Source organism: Cupressus sempervirens, chromosome 6 (assembly GCF_028749045.1).
Source record: "Cupressus sempervirens isolate cs-2001-9-10 chromosome 6, ASM2874904v1, whole genome shotgun sequence".
NCBI lineage: Eukaryota > Viridiplantae > Streptophyta > Pinopsida > Cupressales > Cupressaceae > Cupressus > Cupressus sempervirens.
Genome location: NC_143123.1, coordinates 159,424,685 through 159,447,853, shown reverse-complemented (window position 1 = coordinate 159,447,853; position 23,169 = coordinate 159,424,685). Strand labels below are relative to the sequence as shown.

Below are 23,169 nucleotides of genomic sequence, written 5' to 3'. Positions count from 1 at the left end.
CAAGGCATTAAGATTTGAGACAAGGACTGATGCAGAGAAAATGCAAATTGAGGAACTGGTACTTAACAAAATGGGAAAATGGAAATACTCCCCAGACCAGATTGCTCCTCATATCTCTAAAGAACTACTGGAGAGAGTACAGCCAAGATGGGAGTTAGCCACCAAGACGGTAAAAGATATATATGAGCAATCCCTAAAGAATCTTCGGCCTAGTCTCACTGGAGCAGAGGTAAAATCTAAATTGAAAACCTATGAAGGTAAAATGATGATCAGATTCCACACTTGTTTGGTTTTGATCAAAGATATAGAGCATGTTGTAAATGATGCTACAAACATGTGGAAAAACATCTATCATCTACATAAGCCCAGTGTAGACCCAGTAGAAATAAAAGATGATGACAACGGCAGTAGCAGTGATGAATCAGATAGCACTCCATCCATCACAGTTACACCAGGAGAGTTGCATGCAATGATGGAAGAAAAAGAGGAAGAAGACAAAGAGGAAGAAGCTGAAGAGGAAGATAAGGAGGATGATACGGTAAAAATTGTAGCAGAAGCTATTGCATCCCTTCCTCACTCCCCAGACAAACTTGTGACATCATCAAGGTTGGAGTCAGCATCAGCAGGTTCATCTACACCAGATTTACCATCTACACCTACCATATCTCAGCTCCAAGTATCATCAGTAGAAGTGACTACCACTTCATCTACCGAGCTACATCCCTCTTCGACTACCAAGCTGCACCCCTTTTCATCTACCAAGTTAGCCTCCTCGACTCCATCATCATCAGTTGGTATTGCTGTAAGTTCTCAAATTTTGACAACTCAAATTTGTTCTACAATTTTGTCACCATCTACTTCAGGCACATGAGCTTAGATACTATATTACCGAGTGTATCACCATTTTTGGCCAGCACTCAAATTTTTGACCCTGTACATACTTCTATTGGCACTCAAACCTCAAACATCCCAGTTTTTACTGCTAGTCCTTCTGTCTCTACTATTGTGTATATTCCAAAGGTCAAACCAGTCATCTCAGAAGTCAAACAAAAGCAACCATTAAGACTTATGATCACTGGAAAGGAAATTCCTGAAGACATTGACTTGGACACAGAGATAGTAATTCCAAAGATTGACTTTGATAATGCTACCATTGAAGAAATGGGGTATGCTAGTCAACTTATTGAGAAAAAGGCTACTCAGATGCAGTTAAGATCAGAAAGGGATAAGGAATATAGGATAATTGAGGAAGCCCAGAACATAATTACTGAGGCTATAGGTGTTGATGTTGATACTTCTCAACACATTTTGATTCAACTGGAAGAGGCAGTTAATAAATTCAATGAAGATGCCTCCGGACAAGAAAAGCTAATTGAGCGTGCAGAAAAGAAATTTGATAATAAGGTATTAGGGAACATTGCCCAGAACATTGCAATAAATCAGGTTGCATTAACCTTAGTTTTGGCAGATATGGAAAATTCTTTTAATAATGTAACATCTCTTTTTGCTAAACTTTGTGATGTTACCGAATACACTAAAGGAATAAGAGAAAAACTAAATAAAATTGATGAAGATCTGAAGGTAAGTGCACAGAACTTGAAGCTTGACCCCAGTTTAAGCTCATCTCATCACCTCAGAATCAAATTTTTGTCAGAGAAGCAGGCAGAGCTGTTGAGGGAAGAGGCAAGGATCCGATCTACATTGATAGATATCCAAAACATGATCCTTCCCACCATGGATTCAATGCAGAAGCATATTGCACATTCAAAGACATTAATCCATGATAATAACTTCTCCATTGCAGATCATGTGATTGAACTTTTGGCTGAAGTCCAAATAGCTCTTTCCACCTGCAAAATTTTGCAAGAGAATTGGGATAAGACTCTCCAGCTTATTCTCCAGGTACATTCAGAGTTCATCTCTCATTTTGGTGTTTCTATATAAGTATATATATTCTTTATTCTTTGGCATTATTGTCAAAAAGGGCGAGATTATTGTTGGATATGTATACTATGGGTGAATAAGTGTTTTTAGAAAAATTGTACAAAGGAAGAGATATACAGCTCATGTAAATAATGTATGTACATTCTATGGGGGAGTTGTATATAACAAAGCTATTCTATGGGGGAGTTGTATATAACGAAGCCATGTATATTCAGAATCAGTCATCAGCATGTCAGATAAATTTTGTCTCATAAGTGTTTTTGTCACTAATGCCAAAGGGGGAGATTGTTGGCATTATGATACATTTTTGTCATTAGTTACAACACTTATTGGATTCTGAATGCTTACCGAGCTCTCACCGGAAGCCAAGCTTTACCTAGTTCTCAGTGTTTACCGAGTAATCAAGGTGAACAAAGAAGTCAGTATTTACCGAGTAATCAAGGTGAACAAAGAAGTCAGTGTTTACCGAGTAATCAAGGTGAACAAAGAAGTCAGTATTTACCGAGTAATCAAGGTGAACAAAGAAGTCAGTGTTTACCGAGTAATCAAGGTGAACAAAGAAGTCAGTGTTTATCGAGTCATCAAGGTGAACAAAGCAACCAGTGTTTACCGAGTGTTCAAGGTAAAGAAAGGAATCAGTTTTGACCGAGTAAAGATGTACTAAGATGTAATCAAGAACTTCATGATAACCGAGCTCCTGAGGTTATCAAGGAAATTAATTTTTACCGAGCTCAGACGGATATCAAGGAAACTAACTATCACCGAGTCACAAGGTTCTATCAAGTGTTTCCTTTGATCACCGAGCAACAGTTCAGATAGAACTATTCACCAAGTGACATCTCTTCTATCGAGTCTCCAGTGGTTACTGAGTTCAGAACTACTCGAAGTGTTTAGTATGAACCGTGCCTTCACTTCTACCGAGTGCATGACGATGCCGAGTAACGCAGTGGATGCCGAGTATCAGAAGGACACCAAGTCAGTTCAGTGAACCCGAGTTTTTACCTTGGGCCGACTTTGTATAGAGATTTGCACTTGTTGTTTTAGCCGACCTTGCATGTATTGTTTAGCCAACCTTGCATGTATTGTTTATATGGATGGTATATATATGCAATGTATTGTATCATTCAAAGAACAGTTGTTATGGCAATGGTAATGAATGGAAATGTGAAAGTGTGAAAGTGTGAAAGTGCGAAAGAAATACATGCGTGCGAAAGTATGTGGGCTGAATTGTGAAGATATTTAGCAGGTCTAGTTTTGAAGCAGAAAAGTTTTATCTATCACATCAAGGTGAATCAGAGCATAGCGGATCTTATCAGCAATCAGTTGTAATCAGATCCACTGTTTCATTCTAATAGGTGAATCAGTTTTTTTGTAAATCCTTTAACAAGGTAGACTTAACAGTCTTTTGTAAATCTCCTAACAGAGTGCATACTTTATTGTATGTTTGGAAATGCTCTAACAAGGTGGATCTAGCAATCCTTTGTGCTCCTAACAGGGCAGATCACCAGAAGTGGTCATTGTAAGCCTTAACCGGCCAACTTCATACTGCAGTAACGAAGCTTGTGGGTTTCATCCCCACCCCAATTTTACTTTCTATTTGGAAGGTTTCTGGGTCACCAAATCTGTGTGTTCAAGTGTTGCAAATGATTTTGTTTCATGCTTACAATAGGTTACTTGGATGAATGGTGAATATATCAGTATATAGTTTTATTGTTTAAAATTTTAGAAGTTACTGATTCACCCCTCCCCTCTCAGTAACTTGTCATATCTTGAATATTTCCAACAGTATATACGTTGGAGAACTTAGAAAGTTCAATGCATATGTGTTTGGAAGTGTGAATTTGAAGTTGGATCCTGTATCTAGTTGTAAGCCGAAAGACCTTACAGCTATGCATGTATGCTAATTACTTGATGAATCAATAAAAGTCTCTCTCTCTCTCTCTCTCTCTCTCTCTCTCTCTCTCTCTCTCTCTCTCTCTCTCTCTCTCTCTGATGTTTTTCTCTTTGTGTGTTTCCTTCCATTGTGTTATCTTTGCAAGTTGGTTTTGATTATTGGGTGTGCCTTTAGCCCTAGTTATTTGCTCCTCCTTGCATCAATCATTTCTTGGAGTTGTGGTTTATATGAAGGATTTTTTTTTTCTAAATATTAAGATGTAGCGTCACATGAAAAATATAAAAGTAATAAAGGAGGTCGATTTAATAGAATGTAGAGCAGATTCATTGGACACTAATTTCAAAAAATGCATTTCTTTGTGAATCTAGTTGTCTTTACTTTCATATTTGAGCTCCCTCTTTACAAGGTTTTTTTTTTTCCATGACCCATTTCATCTTTTTTCTTCCTTTTTAAAAAAAAATTGTTGCTTCATTTTTTTATGGTAGCTTATTTTCCCTAGAGGAGAAAGGAGGAGGGAAAGAATGAGGAGAACTTAGCATGATTGAGGACAAGGATGAAGAATTTATATTGTAAGTATCTATACTATGTTATATTCATGATGTTTTATTCTTCCTTGCATGTTATCGTAGGTAATACAACCACTAGTCTACTATCAATTATTCCTTTTTCTGGTAATACAAATATTATTTTGTTATCCATTATTTTTTTAATATTGTAGAGGCTAAGGTATCTAAGTTGTGCTCTATTCACAATGTTCTATTCTTCCTTCCATGTTAATATCCATAACTAGAAGATTGGTAGGATGTATTTGTCAATTTTATAGCCCACCTTTAATAGTTTTATCCTTCCTTGTGTTCAAATTAAGCATCTAAAATAGAAGGATTTATTTACTTAGGTTTCAATATTTTGCTTGTATGTTGGTGATCATAACTCCACTGTGCTTATCTGTTAATTAGTATTTCATTGAATGATTATGCTTGTATCTTGGTGCTACTACTCCACACTATGCTTATTTGCCTCTATCATTCAAGGTTCTTATTTATTCATGAAGTTATCATTTTAACTTTGACTAAAGAGTCCTATATTTTCTAGTTGAGGTATTACTTTCTATGTTCCTTATAATTGTACCAAGATGACTAACTATATCTTACTCTTCCTTAAAATCATATAGGGGAACTCATACTTCCTATATTCCTTCTTTAAATGCTCATATTATTTTTATTAGTTTGGTATGTATTCCTTAACCATAAAGTTCATGACCTTTGTTAGTCTAGATTGAAATGATTCACTTGATCATACTCTGCATTAAATGTTCATACTTGGTTATTAATTTGGTGTATACTCCTTAACCATGAGATTTGTATTGAGATTATTCATGTAATCACATTCTTCTTTTAATTATTAAATTTTTCTATTGGTTTTGTGTGTACTCTTTAGTCATGAGGTTTTAGAGTGACATGATTCGCTCATTCATAAATTCTATATAAATGTGCAAATGCATGTATCATAGCCAAAATAGGGCTTACAATTTCCTAGCTCTATATATAGCAGTTTCAATGATATTTTAGCTATACCGTATGATATTTGATATCTCATGATAGTGCCTAATCTATGATATTTTTTCAACCTTGCATTTTTAATTAATAAAATCTCATTTCCCTTTGAATTTGTTTTTCACAATTTCAAAGTAAATTAATTTTTATGGAATTCTTATATTTCCATTAATAAGGAGTTAGCACAGATGCTTTAAAGTATAGTAATTTTTATTATGTAATTATTGATCATCTATAGCCTATCTTTCTATCACTATCAAGTAGAACTTGCAAGCATAATGTTTATCTTTGATGAAATTCAATCTTTCTTGTGACTTTACATCCTATTTTAATTATAAGTTCCCATACATTTTCAGGTTGTTCTAAGCCATGTCTAAAACACTTGATATTTTCCCTTACTCCTTTACTCAATGGCTATTGGAGATGGCTAATTTTTAAAAAAAAATCTAAACCCCTAAATATCTTTTATATCCTTGCTCCATTAAGAAATCATAATTGTTCAGGACCAACTTAGCTTCTTCAAATTTCAATCTTATCAATTTTGCCAATCTACTATTTGTTTCCTTCAATAATTGCACCCTTTGGCTACTTCCAATATCCTCTCTATTCTTGGAAGTATCTTCTAACACTAGTAAATTTGGACCTATTTTCAACGCACGTATGTTAAAATTGCAACTTGCAAAAATTGAAAATGGTTGTCGCTAAACTAGAGTCACAATTTTCATGCACAAGATAGTTGTCAATGTATCAATGATAATATTAGTAAAAAATTATTGCCATCATTGTCACATGGTGGTGTTAGACTACTAGTTCAAAACATTGAAATATCAATGACCACGAGAGCTGATTTAACAAGTATTCAACACTATCAACAATAAGATGTGTCAAAATATCAACAACTGTGAGAGATGATTCAATGGGTGTATCATACTCTCAATAAAAAGATGCATTGAAATACTAACAACTTGTAGAGATTATTCGATGGGTCTATCGTACTCTCGATGACAAGATGCATTGAAATAGTGATGACTCAAGTAGAGATGATTCGACAGGATACTTATACCATCAACAACAAAATGTGTCAAAATATTGATGCTAGTCAAAGTTTTAAAAAAAAATCTTACCCTTTGATTTGTATCAGTGGTCTTTAGTTTGAAATATGATTCCATCTTCACTTCTATCACTTATAGCCCAAAATCTACCTTTTTATCATATATACTACAAAATATGGACTCTTTTATGCATAGTAGCTCTATATCAAATCAATTGGAGTTCTCAACATTTTCCTATTAGTCTTTCTGAGATATAGTTTTTGTATGTCTTAAGTTAGTTATCTTAAACTATTTATAGTAGTAAGTTTATTTCATGCTTGAAACATTGTCCTGGCCATATCTTTAGAGTCGTAGTTTTGTGCTAAAGGGCCAATTTTATGATTGCATTTTCCAAGTCCAATAGTGGTGAGTTTTGAACACATTTTTAATTCAGCATGTCAATCATCAATATATGTAAACAATGCATGTGCTATCAATAAACAAGATTGAATTAGAGAACCATGATAACATAAGTCCATTTAAGTCAAAGCATATCAAGGAGGGCTTTGATTATGAGAGCACTTAAATTAAAAAATGACAGTGGCAAGTTACTTCGTAGGGTCATTCCATGACAAATAATCAAATGTTTTCGTGACATACAACACCATTGTGGAAAATATAAAATAAACATGTCGTCATATATCATTGCCACTAGTTATGACAATAACTACAATAAATTAATGATGCAAACTTTTTTTATACTAACAAAGGCATGTTGTTATCTTCACAACCTATAGAATTCTTGACCTTTTTGTCTCAATATAAACATAATTCTTTTTATGATAGACTTTAAGGAGCTTGGAGAGAAAAGGGATCTCAAGGTTTCTTTTATCTTTTTGGAAAAATAAGGATGATAATAAATTAAAACTTGGAAGAAACTCTTGGTATCAACTAAATAAGCTCTATGGTATCTGGTGCCTAATGCTCTCATATCCCTTCAATCTCAGAGTCATCTTTCAGCCTACGATCTACACTCATTCACCTTCATTTGACTTGTACAGATTCATAACTCATGCTTGTAGATAGTCTCATAACATATTGACAGTAACAAAGATAGTATAAGAAACAAATCCAATAAACTTAGAAGATTAATATACCTTTTTAGCATATATTATACATAATATGGACTCTTTTATGCATAGTAACTATATATAAAATCAATCAAAGTTCTCAGCATTTTCCATGCTTGTGCATTCTAAGGCTCTTAATATAAATTTCAACTTTGATCTCCTTCATGTTTTATAGTACTTTCATTCTTTGAAGATGTAGTAGCTTTAGTTTCTACAAGACCTACCAAAATTAGTTAAATTATGAAACAAACTTGGAAGCGCTCCATTGCACTAGGCAATATCTAGGGAAGACAAACATGTAGAAATGGTGCAAGAGTTGTTGAAAGTGGATTCTTCTACTTAAAATAAATTCAATGTGAGTGGATTTATGTTGATTGATGTTAAAGGGAAAAAATGGCATGCTTATATACTTCAAGAGATATTGAACTGCACACTAGGTTATATTGATCCATTAAGTCATCAAAAGAATAAATTAAATATTCTCTACCTGGAAATAAGGAGTAAGCAACCCCAAATGGTTAGATAAAATATTGCAAAGAATAAGATAAAATAGAAAGTGTCTTACTTCTTAACATGTATAGTCCAAACTCCCATATATAAATTCAATGTATGATTGCATAACTCTTGTTGTACACAACCACAAAGTAATTTAATGTCAACCAAACAAATTTTACAATTTCAAAAAGATAATGCAAGAACAACTCTAGATATGCTTGATTATACCCACCTCTTCCCAAGCCTTTTAAATTGTAAACCCATGACATAATTGTTAGAGTAATTATTTAGTTTCACTTATTAATTAGATCATCTTGATTTAGTTGATTAAGTGATTTATTACTCTAATTCTTAAGCTTGCTTTTAGATGCATATAATTAATATTTTATTAATTATATTGTGCAACCTAGCTTTTTTAGGCTTTAGGGCTTTCGTTCACCTTTAAAGGTTGAACTCTTGTAATTATTTTTTCATCCATTCATTCAATCAATTTGGGAATACAGTTTCTCTCATATTGTTGAGTTTTTCCAAGCTCCACTTTTTCCTTCTTTTTTTGATTTCTCTTCAGCAGGTTATTTGCATGTAGGTGATCTTGGCAATCTATGAAGTTGGTTTTCACAACTTCTACAATAATAGACTCATTCTCAAATGACACAAATAAGATAGTTGCTCATGATATATGTATATTGATTTAATCAAATACTTTTTCCTCCTTGGTGGATAAGTGTGATACACAATCTCTCGTGAGAGTAGCTCCATGTCTACATACAACTTATAGAGAAAGTAGCATGTTGTCCATTTTACCAAAGAAGCAAATTGATAATCAACAATAAATCATAATCTACATACAACTTTTAGAGAAAGCAACATGTTTTAATTCATAGTACTTATGTTAAGGCCATTTTAAGGTATTCACTTGGAACCTACTATGTTCACCCACTAAAAGTAAGTACCACATTGGATACTTCAAAGTTCAAGCATCCCCATCTACATTTAATGACATGATACAAAAACAAGTTGTAACTAAAATGCTTTTAATGGGTTTAGTTTGATCTTCACTTCATTTTGAGAATCATTTTATATTCTCTTCTTAACAAGGTCAACCACATGAAGGTGGAAGCTCATTTGGCCTCTCCCCTCCCACCTATAATCACTCTAAATTCCCCATTAACAACTAAGTAAATATTCCATTCATTCATTTTAGAAGTATATCATTGAATCATTATAACCACATAACATACATTAATATGACATACAATTAATTAATACATATAAACATTCATCAATAATTTTTGAACACATCAATCATTATATTCACATAACATTCATTAACATGATATATAACTCATTAACCTATAAACATTCATCAATAATTCGTGAACACATCAATCATTATAATCACATAACAATATTCAACAACATGATATAAAATTCATCATTATTCATTAAAATCCATCAACATTCATAAAAATCCATTAATAAGTAACATTCATCATCATAAAAATCCATTAATAAAAAGCATTCATAAAAATCCTTCAACACGTTCATCATCAAACAAGCCTTTTAACATTAATTTCTTCTTTTATTTTTTCTTTTTTTGAAGATAAAGGCTAATAGGAACATTGTGACTATCTTCGACATCCTAGGGCTCTTGTTATTCTAATCTTATGACATGAGGCTTCCTCTTCTTTTATCGAGGACAAGATTGATGCATCCCTGCAATAAGAAATAAATGGGTTTAATTCTAAATATTTTTAAAATGTTATAATTACTTCATTAATCTAAAGAACATAAAAAGGATTTTTCTTTACCTAATAGTGCCACATCATCTACTATCACATTTTTTTCAATCCCAACCTCAACATGCTGAACACTAACATCATGCTCTACATACTCAAAAATTATCACATAAAGGTTACACCAATTGCAATTTAGGATGATAAATTTTATTAATAATTACATGATTAATTTTCAATAGAAATTGAATATAGACCTATAGCATTTTTATGGACATTGAGGTCTTTTTCATGTGTAGGAATTGTGCCTTTCTCATCATGTGTAAGATCTATGTCAAGAGTAGTAGGCTGCAATGAAATATCATCACCCAATCTAAATTTCATGGTTATGTATTAGAAATTTTAGTTACTAAATTAACTATAATACCACATGATTTCATTTCCCCTTTTCTTTGATTTAATGTGCTGGTCTAGTTATTATCAACAATAGCATTGGTTTATTTATGGGTTTCATGCATTTTTTTCTCCATACCCCTTTATTGGTTACTTTACCTTCCTATAAGATCATACTTTCCTATTGTTTGTCTTGTATGAAAAAGGGTAAGCAATGGAAAATAAAAGCACCAATCTTTAGAACTAAATTTTTCTTCACGTGTATTTCTAGCCACATAAAAGAAATGAGAAAGCATGAAGTGGTTAAAATAAGAGCATGGATTTATTTATTTTTTGGAAAGAAGTCTATTTTTTTTATCTAATGTGTTTTTATCATGTGTAGCTATAGGAAAGAAAACATGGATCAGTAAAGGGATGTATCTTTAAGATGTCAAACATTTTGATTCATCACTTAGTAGTCGCAAATCACATGAAGACATAGATTATTAGAGATATGAAACCTTTTAAATTAACATTCAATGTAGCTATAGATTTAGTATTAAAAATAAATTATTGAAGTGACATATAATAAAATATATGAAACCTTTTAGTTTAGTATTTTAGAGGCAAAGATATGGTAAAAAAATGGAGCAATAACTTAACTAAGCAATACAATTTTAATTAAAAAATAAAAGATGTATACTGTAGTTACGCTATTATCAAAATACAAAAGAAACTAAGTCAAAATGATAAGGTATGGAGATGGAACTCTTGTAGGGATCATACATTACATAAATATTAAATATCCCTAATAGGAACTATTATAAAGTAAGTATCTATATATTGAAGAGAATATAGTGTTCATATGACTGATCAATCATAATGCAAAGACAGATTACAAAGTTTAGAAGATATCAGATACCTATTAAAACAACTATGCCTTGAAAATGGATATTGTGAGTTTATATTGAAGAAAGAGACAAAGGATATTTATTTAGTTGTAAGGAAAAATGATACAAAAACACATTTAATGTGATCAAATGGAAACATAACAGTAGGAAGGTACCTTCAGGTGATGCATTGCTAAACATATTGAGCCCAAAATCAATAGAAGATTGAAACATGCAACGAGTGAAGGGAAAACTTCAAAATCAAGGATTGGGATGGATAAAGATAGAATTGAATTATTTGCAAAATAAGGATGGATCGTCATTTTTTACACTTTTCTTATCAATCACTATGTTCCCTCCTTGATGTCTTAGTCATTCTAAATGAACATTGTGCATATGATGCTAATATAAAGGTTCATTTAAATTAGGTTATAATTAAATGTGTTGAATACTATTTATCTCACTATGACTCCTAATTCAAAGAGCCTTTGAATAATTGATACACACATTGAAAAAAAGATCTTTATCAATACCATATAGGCAAGAGATAGTTTGGGAGTTTAGAGTTTCCCTGCTACCTTGAATGCTGAATTAAAGAGAAGTAAATCTATTACAATTCATATTCACTATTTTAGTCCACTTAGTGTAGAAAATAGTGCATCCTAATACAAATAGGTTTCAAAGGATAGTTTTAATAAATGTTAGTAGTTATATTCCTCTTGATGACATTGTTGAGCTAGGTAGGTAAATTGAGTGAAGGAATCTACTCTTGTCCAGCTTAGGACTAACAGTATTCTTCCTTATTTCGTTCGCTCAAATATGTTAGTAGAGATTTGTAAGCCATTTTGCATCAAGGTATTTTCTAATTCTTTCCCTCCAAAAAATAACTCATAGCACAATAAATGCAAAGCCCTAATTAAGGAGAATACACAAGAAATTGGTTATCTTGGATTGTTCAAAAAAGACTTTTGTTCAATGGCATTGTAAAACTCTCTATCAAGCCCCCCTCCCACATGCTTGCACTTTTCCATGTGAACAAATGAAGTTCCACTTTTCTTTTCCTTTTTGTTTATATCCAAAATTTTGATGCTAAACTTAATTTTCATTGAAATTTCAATATTATTAGGATCATTTTTTTTAAATAAATGAATTTGACAAGCCAAATTGGCTTGCTATCAAAATTTGAGGTCGAAAATGACCCCCAAATGCACTAGTGGAATTTTCTTCTTTCATCGCTTATGTATTGTTTCAAGCTATCTTCTCTTTCTTTTTATGGCTTGATTTCTTTGATTTCATCCTTTTATTTATAGAATCATGCCATATAGTAGTCAATTATTTCTCCTAACGTAGGTCCACTAAATCAAATAATTTGTAATATTCTTCACTAAGAATGAATACACCATGGATAAAATATTCTTTAATCATCACCTTTTTGAATGGTTTTTGAGCATGGTGATATATCCTAAATTTTTCTTATTCACTTTGGTTCTTAGAGAATCCAAATACAAAATGACCATCCAAAAGCCCAAAAGTAATCACTTTTAGTGCAGAAATCTTTTTCCTTGCTCAAAAATTATCCCCTCTTTCATTACATCAAAGAGTATGAAAATAAACTAGGGTTGTCAAGTTAGTTTTGTTCATTTCAAACATCATCCCCACCTTCCTATTAAATAAGTAATCTTAAAAATAGGACATCCAATACTGCTCACAATACAAACCCAAATCTAGTTTGAATCTAGTCTAAGAACATTAAGCCCATTCACAAACTTAGCAAGAACTTTATTAACTCTAACAGACATACACAAGGTCTCGAGTAGCATGTGGTAAATGATTCTAGAGTTGTTTGTTATTATCTTCTATCATGCTAGGCATTACCCAAAGATGAGAGAGATTCACAACTTCATTCTCAAACATGATCTCTTTAATTACTCCCAAATTTCTTAATTTTATAGTATTGAATGATTATATTTATTTTTTGTTGGAATTAGAATCTAAGAATTACAAATCATTTAAAATATTAACATTACAACATAAAAAAATATTGTTATAGCATAATCAGTAGAATATACTCATGACACTAGACTTAACCATCACTACAACAATGTTGGATAAACATGAATCAGCCAACAATGTAGAGTGATATAGCGCTATGCTCATGACATCAGACTTAACCATCACTACAACAATACTAGATAAACATGAGTTTGACAACAATGCAGTATGATATGGTGCTCTCCAAATCACAATCGGCCAATGAGCTAGATCTCCCATCTTGTTGAGTCATCTTTACACATGCTGCAAAGTCAAGTCTTGAATGGATGAGGAGGTTGTCTTGATTCTATTTTGTGGTAGCTCAAGGAGTTTTTAGCATGTACATTAGCTGTGATTTCCTTAAAAAGGAGACAAGCCAAGTCATTAAAATTAACAAATTGGAGCATATAATTTGAATTTCTATTTCCAATGGGAGAAAGGAGTGGGAAAAAGGTAGCTTGACATCAAATCTTTCAAATATTTATATAAGCATTTTCTACACTTGTCTAGCTCTAACAACATTTTTTTTTTCAGAAGCATTGGATAGGGTCAGGGTTGGTAGTTTAATTAGGGGGTTCTAGTAAGTGCTACTACTTTCCTATAAGTAAATGTGACAATATATATCATATTGAAAAGGAAAATATTTTCATGTTGGTTTTTTGATGGACCATAGGCTAGCTAATCTACATTCTCCATTTAAAACTAGTTTTGTTCACTCGGTTAAAACCAAATCCAATAGCTATAGGATTGCATAATCCTTGGTTTAGTTCATTTGTTTTATCACTAGGTACAAAATCTTCTAGAAGAGGAAAGCTATGAAATTTCTTTTATAATTTCTAGAATTTAATTCTCAAATGTTTAGAATACTACTTTTTTTTGAACTATTATGGACTCACTACAGAGGAAATACACTTACAACTATACTTTGAATATCAATACCTGTAAATGACACCATATAATTTAGGGTCCATTTGGTTCATGGAAGATAACAGGAATTGGTTTTTTCATAATCTGGATTTGAAATTTTTTGTGTTTATTTCAAAATTGGAAAAATAGAATTAAAATACCAAACTTCTAATTCGTCTCAAAACTGGTTTATCAGACTTCCTACTAGAACTAGGAATTGAAAATCAAAACTTGGTTATGCTATTTGAGTAGTGTAAAAAAATTAGATTGGACTATTTTCTAGAGTCTGCTTTCAACTCCAAGCTTACACATAAAAATGTATTTTTCCACTCATCTTTTGAGTCAAATAAATAGTAGAAGTAAAATACCAAAAATAGGGATGAGGATTTGCAAAACCTTGATTTGGCTAATTCAAGATTTGTAGAAATCTCAATTTTTGTCATTCCATGAACCAAATGAACCCTGAACGTCTCCTAGTAAAAAATAGGATTTTTATTATGTATTAAAACTAAAACAATGGAAATGATATAAATAATTTATAATAACTCCTAATCAACCAATTTATTTTTGATGTGAAATAGTAATTTTGTGATTATTTTGATAGTTTGATATAGAATTTTTTTGCCTATTCATCTAGAAAACAACATTTGATATTTTATATTTATGTAATAAAAGAGCAGTTTCATACTATTTCTTTTGTATTATTATGTTATTTAAAGTTTAGCTAATTAAATTCAAATAGGTTTATTTGTTTTACACTAGTATAACTATTGCCTCGATCTATATTAATATTAATGTTCAGCTTTATTAGTATTTGCAAAAGGCTAAATACTATTGCAATCACTTTTTTATTAACAAGTGATTAAATTTTCTTCAATTAATTCTTTATATTTATGTTTTCTACTATACCTAATTATATATAAGATTATAATATTTAATTAAATCTAGTTTACTATATTTATCAAATTAATTTAATACTATAATTGAACTAAAATTTTCTTATTGGCAAGTACTAGCCACTATGTGGCACTTCTTTTGTTTACACAATTGTTACTGCTACCATGATTTATTTATTTATTTCTAGTGTTACAATATTATTTATTTTTATTGTCATTTTATGTGTTTTGTTTGATTAGAGTTCTTTTTCTTTGGTCAAATTTGTTCATTTTCATTTTTCTTGAGTTCAAAATGCATTTTTTAAACTTTTTTATTTATTTATCACGTTTCTAAATATTTGGCATTTCGAATGTGTGCACTACAATAGTTAGGAAACATGATATTTTTAAACAATAATTTAATTAGCTATGCAATAATTATCTATCTATTATTAACAAGTTTCAATTTAATTGAGAGGGAGAGGGGGGAGGGAGGGAGGAAGAGGGAGAGGGAGAAGTAGTGAGAGGGGGAGAAGAAGATTGAGAGGGAGGGAGAGAAGAATGGAGGGGGAGGTAGGAGAGGGTGACAAAGTATGGAAGAGAAGGGGAGAGTGAGAAAGATGGAGTGGGGAAGAAGGGGAGAAAGAAGGAGAAGGATGAATGGGGGGAGGAGGGGAGAGAGAGAGAGTGGGAGAGGTTGGAAGAGAGAGGGAGGAGAGAGAGTAGAGGGGGAGGGTTAGAGAGAGGAAGAGAGGAAGTGAAGGGGGGAAAAGGGAAGTGGTGAGCTAGATGAAAGGAGAGGGAGAAGAAGAGGGAGAGACAAAGAGAGTGGGAGAAAAGGGGAGAGGGAGAGGATGGAGTTGAAGGAGGAGAGAGATTAAGAGAGACATGTAGGTCAAGAGACAAGGAGAGAGGAAGAAGGAGAGAGGTGGAGGTAGGGATGGAATTGAAGGAGCAAAGAGTGCCAGAGAGGGGTGGAGGTATGGAGGGAGAGGAATATGGGTAGAGAGAGGTAGGGGGAGAAGAAGAGGGGGAGAGTGAAAAATAAGTGGAGGGAAAAGAGAAGGGGAGATCTTGTAGAGAGAGGAAGGAGAGGGAAGTAGGGAGAAGGGTAGCGATAGATAGAGAGGGAGAGAGATGGGAGGAGGAGGTAGGGAGAGGGGTAAATAGAGGAGGATGGGAGAGAGCAAGAGGAGGGAGGTAGGGAGAATGGGAAAGGGAGAGGGAGGAGGTAGGGAGATGGAGGGGAATGGGCGAGGATGAAGATAGAATCAGAGAAAGGAAGTGAGGGAGAGGGGGTGAAGAAGAGGGAGGAAGAGTAGACAATATGAAGAGGGGAAGAGAGAGAGAAGGGGAGAGGGAGGGAAAAAAGGAAGGAGAGAGAAGTAGAGGGGGGGTGGGGAGAGAGACAAATAAGGTGGGGAGAAGGGAAGAGAGGGAGTGAGGATAGGGATAGAATGGAAGAGAGGAAAAATAGGAGAGGGAGATAAGAAGAAGGGTAGAGGTTATGGGAAAGGGAGGTAGAGAGGGGAATAGATCAAAGGGGATAGAGGGAGGGAGTGAAGGTAGCAAGAGGGAGAGGGAGAGAGGTAGCATAGGGAGAAGGGTAGAGAGGGAGTAAGGGGGGGAGGGAAGTGGAGAGGGGTGGAGGGGGAGGATAGGGATAGAAGGGGAGGGGAGTGGATAATGGGAAAGGGAGATAGGGAGAGGAGAAGATAGAAAAGGGGATGGAGGGAGGGGATGTAGTGATAGGGAGAAGAATGGGAGGTTTAGAGGGGGAGAGAAGGAGAGAGGGAGGATCAGGATAGAGGGAGAGAATGTGGGGAGAAGGGTAGAGAGAAAGAGAGAGGGAGTGAAGGGGTTAAGGATGGAGAGGTAGGGGGAGTAAAGGTGGAGATGGGTAGAGAGAGATGAAGAATGAAGTGAGGAGGATAGTGAGGTAGAGAGAGGGATGAGAGGTATAAAGAGAGTGAGGGGTGGAGGGGAAGAAGAGAAAATATGAGAAGGGAAAGAAAGAGAGGTAGAGAGAGTGATTAAGAGGGATGGGAGGGAGACCAAGAGAGAGTGGGAGAGGGAGGACGGATAGTGAAAGGGGGTGAGGGAGAGGGGGTGATGGTGATAAGGAAAAAGTGGGTGAGAGGAGTGATAGAGAGTGAGAGAATGGGTAGGGATGGGGAGGGAAATATATGGTGAGAGAGAGTAGGAGAGAGGGGGAGATGGGTAGACAAAAAAATGGAAAGAGAGGGGGGCAAGAGAGAAAGGGGAAGGTTTGTATGGAGAGAGAGAGAGAGAGAGAGAGAGAGAGAGAGAGAGAGAGAGAGAGAGAGAGAGAGAGAGAGAGAGAGAGAGAGAGAGAGAGAGAGAAGGGGAGATAAGAAGAAAGTGGAAGAAAGTCAAAAAGAGGGGAAGGAGGAGGGAGAGAATGGGAGATAGAAAGAAGGTGAGAATCAATGAAAGGGGGAGGGAGAGAAGGGGATAGGAAGAAAGTGGTATAGAGAGTGGGAGATGAGGAAAGGGAGGGGTAAGCGAGGGGGAGGGGGTGGGGGGGGGGGGGTTCCAGTGGGGGGGGTGTGTGGGTGGGTGTGAGACATGAGTAGAGACTTGTGGGAGAGGAACATATAAAGACAAAGAGAGTGGGCAAAGGGAGGGAGATGGAGGAGGGGTGGAGACTGGGAGAAGATTGTGGGGACCCTCTCTCTCTCTCTCCCTCTCTCAACCCTTTTCCCCTCACCTTCTATCCTTCTCCCACTCTACACCTCTCTCTCTCTCTCTCTCTCTCTCTCTCTCTCTCTCTCTCTCTCTCTCTCTCTCTCTCTCTCTCTCTCTCTCTCTCTCTCACACACACACACACACACACCTTCTTCCTCTCTCTTCCTCCTCTCCCCCTCCCTTCCTTGCTCTCTCCTCCTCTCCTTCACATCTCTCTCTCTCTCTCTCTCTCTCTCTCTCTCTCTCTCTCTCTCTCTCTCTCTCTCTCTCTCTCTCTCTCTCTCTCTCTGCTTCCTCCATATCCTCTCTCTCTTCCCTCTTTCCCCCTCACTTCCTCTCTCTTTCCTCCTCTTACCTTCCCCCTAACTACCTCATCTTGCATTTCCTATCTTTCCTCATCCTCCCTCTCTCTTTTTCCCCTCCACTACCACACAAAAAAAAAATGTTTAAAATTTAAAAAAACACAAAAAATAAATAGACTATAAAATGTTTTTAAAAATGTAAAAAAAAGTTCAAACATAGAGAAAAGAAACATGACAATAAATGAACTACAATAAAAAAAAAATATAGGAAGAAAATAAATTTCAGCATTCCAAGTATTGATTAAAGGAGTTGATTCAAATTGATTCAAGTGCAATCAAAACTATGTAAAATAGATAATTTTATAATACCAACACTAAGTAAATCATGTCAATAATGACTAGTTTTAAGGGGGAAAAATATTCACATTCAAATATCTAATTTCATTTGTTCAGATGAATAGTAAAAACAACTTTAGATCAAAATATCACAACAATTACAAAACACAAAATTAAATTGATTAATTTGATTCAAAATTTGTGATCTAAAATTATTTAATTCAATCTCACTATTTTTTTTAATGAAATAAAAATTATATTTGGCTAGATGACATTTTTATCTGATTTCCTTAAATTCTATGATATATTTTAAAATATTAGCATACAATTTTACCTGCAATTTACAGTTAAATTCATAACTACAAATTATGACAATTTTTAAAGCAATTTCTAGAAAACTAGTAATGGTGAAAGAAATTTCTCATCTTTTTTCTATAGAATATTTTTGTAGTCCTACACTAAAGATAATGCTTTCATGTACATCCACGTGAATTGTTATAAAAACAAAGCTAAAAAAAAATCCAAATATAACAATGAATAATTTTTGTTTATAACAAAGACTGTAGAATTGCTTTATAGATGGTTCATCAAAGATTCACATAAGTGTTAATTGGCTTAAGATGATCCATGAAAGATTCACATGCCATAAAATGAAAAAGGCACAAAAAAAGTAATACAACTAAGAAATTTTTTTACCAACAATTCCTCAACTAATTGAATAGAAAGAAAAGGGCATAGCAAAAATAATACAAATAAATCTAATTGAATTAAATCATTTTCCAAAAAGGAACAATAAATTTTTAGTCTTTGAAAAAACCAAGGAGTGGGCTTGTACCAATAATTTCAAATAAGAGCAAGCTTAGTTAATAGCATGCCTAGCAAGAGGCAGTTTCATAAATGCAATTTTTGTTCTAACATTGTACTATCAACTAATATCAATCTAACATTGTAGAGCAATATTATGATGATGATCCTACCAAGAAAAAATGTTGTTAATGTTAATATCCTGGTAAGACATAATGTCACTACACAAATTTGGGTGTTGAATTTACAGAATGATAACAATGTTGAGTTGTAGGGTATATAAAGGAAACGAACCTAATTTTCTATGAAAACTAATGTACAAACAATACAAGTACACAAAATACACACTCCCTGGTTGACCTCAAAGTTTATAATTATCACCATGTAATTTCTGATTAAGCAGATCCTACAACCATGTGGAATTGACTTAGCTAAAAGAATGGTTGGAATATTAGCTCAAGACTATTGAGGATGGTGAAGGCTTGCAAAGTAGATGGCTTAGAAAATGTGACTATTGAGGGTGGTAAAGGCCATCAAAATAAATGACTTACAAATATGACTTCAATAATTAGAAAACTACTTATTAATACTCCAAAGAAAAGAAAAATAATGAGTTGCTTTTATTTTTTATTTTTTCTTATTTTTCATACAATATAGAAATTAGGAGAAAATAGTTTATTATTTCATTTGAAATAGTGTACTCTAAATTTTATAGTTAAATATCTAAAGATTATGTAAGTAAAAATTATGGATACATGTATTTTATAAATTAAAAAATGTCAATTAAAATAAGATGTATCACTGTATAAGTTGCAAACGTGACTTGGAAACATGATTGAACTAAACAAAAGCATATAAAGAGTAAAAGCATTCTTTAATACATCACATTCAATTTTAAAAATGACTATAAAATTGAAATGAAAATTTCCTAAATTCTTATTGGCTTTCTAAATTTTGCTAGGGTTAAAATTAATTTCATCAAACAAATAAATAAATAAAAAAATAAAAATCTTTGGAATGTTCCTTTGCCAAATTTTAATATTCCCCTTCAATGTTCATTAGATCTTCTTCAAATGTAGCTACACTAACAGACAGGCGATGAAGCAAAAACCATTTATCCCCTTCTACTCCAAGAGCGATTAGTGGCAGACTTTCTAAACAACAAAGACTTAATATTTCTTTGTCTCTAAGCTTTTAATCATTCATGGTGTATGGTACTTATCTCACAAAATCCTTGTTTCTTCTATTTCAATGGGTTTCTGTAATTCGATGAATTATTCACTAGTAATAGGCTTTCGTAAAAGTTATAATTTGATACAATTTAGAATTTACCCTTCATACTTCTATAGAATGTAGTTACCATTTGATATTAAATAATCACATAGAAATAATCTCTTTATTGCATGAGCATGCTAGAGTAGACACAAGTTTTTGGAAATAATTTCAATGTTCTTCCCCTACAATTGTTTTTACCAACATCTTCCTTTTAATGAATTTTCAGCTTCCATTTATAATTTTTGTTTAATAAGAGTTTGGGTGCTTATTGTTATAAGATTAAATCTTAGCAAGAGCACATTGGTGACTAATTCTATCTACATGTGTTATTTGAACTATATGATTTATGTTTCCAACTCCAAGCTAAGTTTATGTTTCTTTCCATAAATAATGGATGGATGGTTGTTCACTTTCAACTTAAATGGTGGATAGTTACGAGTTAACAATAGAGTAGTTCTTACCATGATTTCTTAGTTCATTCAGTGTTAAGATTGTATATATCATGCATATGAATGCAAATTCTTAATCAATGAATATAGATTTTATTCAATATCTTTGTTTTATTCTTTTATTTTTTGCACTTTGTATTCTTTCTTCTAGTAAGATTATTAATTTGTTTTGCAGATTTAGCTGTAGAATTATACATGGTATCAGGGCTTAGGAAGCCAAAAGAAGTATTATTTTTTATTATAGGTATTTCAAATTAGATTTTTTTTTTAAGATTAATTTTATTCACTAGATTAGGGTTTGTTAATGTGTTTTTATTTGTAATCACAAACTGAGATAAATTTCCATTTTGGGGGGATATCAATGATTCTAGTAATTATTTTCATTCTTTTGTTATCAAGCTAACCTCAAAAAATTAGTTGTCTTGGAAAAAGAGGATAGAGGATTAGTGCCTTGAGCAACATCTATTGCCCTATCTCCTTGGACATGTTTCTAAGCCAATGGGTTATAAACAAAAAACTCCATGCTTAAATAGTAATGTTATTGTCTATGAACTAATATGTCTTACTATTTTTGAGAATATTTTATAGCATATAGATTATACAAAGTGCCCTTTCATCAAGCTTGGACCATCATCTGACAATTGTATGGAGATATTGATTCTTCATCTAAAAGTGATGATTCATTTGATAATCAAACTTCTATGGGTGATACTAAGATTCAGTCACCCCATCTTGTGCGTATACATCCTCCTTGGATGACCAGTTCTAACCCTGGTGCTCCTGTTATTTCTTTAGAGTTGCTTCATTGAAAGCTTCCAATGATTCTTTACATCATGATCATTTGCATCTTTCAGATTCAACTCATTGGGATCAATTTCTATCAGGCATTTCTTCTTTGTTTGTAGAATCTCCCATTTCAAGATTCTAAAAGATTCTAGCTATTTCAATATCTACATAGAGACAATGAAGCAATTTTCAGAGGTGTCATACATCTTGAGATTTCATCCTATATATTTCTTTCAGAATTGGGGAGACTTCATTCATACATCTTCAGTTTTGTTTCTTCCTAAAGGGAAGAATGTTGTTCAAAACTCATGGATCACCTTTTGCACCATTGACTATGAGGGGTCTATTTTCTCTTCCATTTCACTTTCTTTGAGATCATCTCGAGGTTAAAGAAATTGTAGTACAATAGTTTTATTGCTTTATTAACATATATTTTGAAGGGGAGGAGGGTGTGAGTTTATTCTCACTAGTTTTCCCTCTTACCTCTTTGTTTTTCTTAGATTCTTCTTTTCTCCTTAGTTAGAATTAAGAGAGGGTGTTGGTTGCTCACTTTTAGCTTAAATAGTGGATAGTTACCAGTTAACAATAGAGTAATCCTATAGTTCTTGCCATTATTTCTTAGTTGATTCGGTGGTAAGACTGTATACATCATGCATATGAATGCAAATTGTTAATCAATGAATATAGATTTTATTCAATATCTTTGTTTTTCTCTTTGATTTTCTATAGTTTGTATTCTTTCTTCTAGCAAGATTCTTAAATTATTTTGCAGATTTAGCTGTAGAGTTCTACAAAGCATCAAGTCTAGTAAAAAAGGGATTTTCCCTATTTCAAAACAATTTAAAGTCCTAAATGTTTCTTCTTCTGTAGAACAAGCTATCTTTGTGCTCCACTCTAGAACATCTCTAAGTCATGATAAATGGACATTCTTCTTTTACCTTCCAGAAGCTTCCTTATTCCACTTGCACAATTTGCACCACAAAGCAATGTCTCATCCACTAAATGTTGGCACCAGCTAATGTTTCTTCTTCCTTAGAACAAGTTATCTTTGTGCTCCACACTAGAACATCTCTAAGTCATGATAAATAGACATTCTTCTTGTACCTTCCAGAAGTTTCCTTATTCCACTTGCACAATTTCCACCATAAAGTGATGTCTCATCCACTAAATCTTGGCATCGGCTATGGTGCAACATATTTGCACTAGTCATACCCCTCCATGCTGCATACACATGTCATACATAACCCTCTTTGCACAACCCACAATGTTATTTTCTTCTATTTTTAAATTATTATATAGTTCAAAATATTAAATTGTCTCTTTATAATAAAAAAAACACATATTCTTAGTAAAAAATTAAAATATGATATAAAATTTTAGTTTTTGGCTGATTGATTTGATCTATTGGTTAGATTAATTGTTCAACTAATGAACTTAAATCATTCTTTTAGTTTAATTAAATTTTATTTCTTATATGTATTAATTATCACTCAATTTTTATTTTTTTTTCTATTTAAGTAGTATTTTTAACTTTAGTAAGTTACTAAATAATAATTGGTAAGTAATTCTATTTTTTATTATTATTTTTTAATTTATTAGAGGATGTTTAAGTGTACTTTTGATTTCTTTTGATAATTAAATGACGAGGCTT

The 23,169-nt window shown here is 33.1% G+C and overlaps 1 pseudogene; it reads right to left on the bottom strand.

The window, feature by feature from the left end:
- The window catches only part of LOC149551739 (polyadenylate-binding protein 2-like), a 72,260-nt pseudogene extending 49,532 nt beyond the window's left edge, over positions 1-22,728 (bottom strand).
- Between the last annotated feature and the right edge of the window lie 441 nt (positions 22,729-23,169).